Source organism: Penaeus monodon, chromosome 19 (genome assembly GCF_015228065.2).
Source record: "Penaeus monodon isolate SGIC_2016 chromosome 19, NSTDA_Pmon_1, whole genome shotgun sequence".
Taxonomy (NCBI): Eukaryota; Metazoa; Arthropoda; class Malacostraca; order Decapoda; family Penaeidae; genus Penaeus; species Penaeus monodon.
The window spans coordinates 5097315-5098241 of NC_051404.1; the positions used below are offsets into that span (position 1 = coordinate 5097315).

At 38.9% G+C, this 927-nt stretch overlaps 1 protein-coding gene across 1 annotated transcript in view; it reads left to right on the forward strand.

Moving 5' to 3' along the window:
• LOC119585011 (two pore potassium channel protein sup-9-like) overlaps positions 1-927 on the forward strand; it is a gene marked incomplete at its 3' end in the record, with an annotated part of 119267 nt that overhangs the window by 44445 nt on the left and 73895 nt on the right.

Genomic DNA, 927 nt, shown 5'->3' on the forward strand with positions numbered 1-927 from the left:
CGAGACTAGAGGAATTCATATTGTGCTTATTTGTACTTTCAACTGTTTTCAGATCTACATAAGATTCCTTATTGCATACGTTTCTTTTCACTATTGAGCAGTGAATGCCATCACTATTCTCTTTGATTCCCTTCCTGAAACCGGAGATTAATTACAAATGGAATTAATCCCAGGTCAGAAATCTAAGGACGGATTCATCGCATTTCACTTACAAGAACGAACAGGAAGGAAGGACAGCCATTCAGGACAAGCATCCCACGTTATTCCCTTGTCAGGAATTTATTAGGAAAACGAACACACAGACATATAAAAAGCCAAAAAAGGAAAAATAAAGAAAAAAAGGGAGTTTTGGAATCTATATATGAATTAAGGACAGAATTAATCTGAAGCCAACTGTCCAGGACCGGATTCAACGGTATTCCCCTTATAAGAACACGGAGGACGGAAGGACAGCTATTCATGATGTCATCCGAAAGTTATTCTCTCACCGGAGATTGATTAAAAAGGGGAAAAAAGGGAAAGGAAAATTCTTCGGCACTAGAAATGAATTAGGAATAGAATTAATCTGAAGTCGACTGTCCCGGACTGGATTCTTCACATTCTGGTTACAAGAACGGGGGACAGAAGGGCATCCATTCACTTTATTTGTAGAAAGGAATTTCCGTGAAAAACAGAACAGAACCTAATATCAGTTTCAATTACCTTTAGAAAGTTATGACAAATACAAAACGACAATAACAACAAAGAGGAAAGTTTTATTCCTCCAAAATTCTTGTAAGCATTGTAGCTTTCTGCCTCACTCCTCTCGCACCTCACGAAAGGAGAGAGAGGAAAAAAAAGGGTTAAAAAGGGAGAGAGAAGTGTCTGGGATCGCCAGGTACTTAGCGCAAGGTGATGCTCGTTTGGCTCTGTCTTCACTCTGTTATA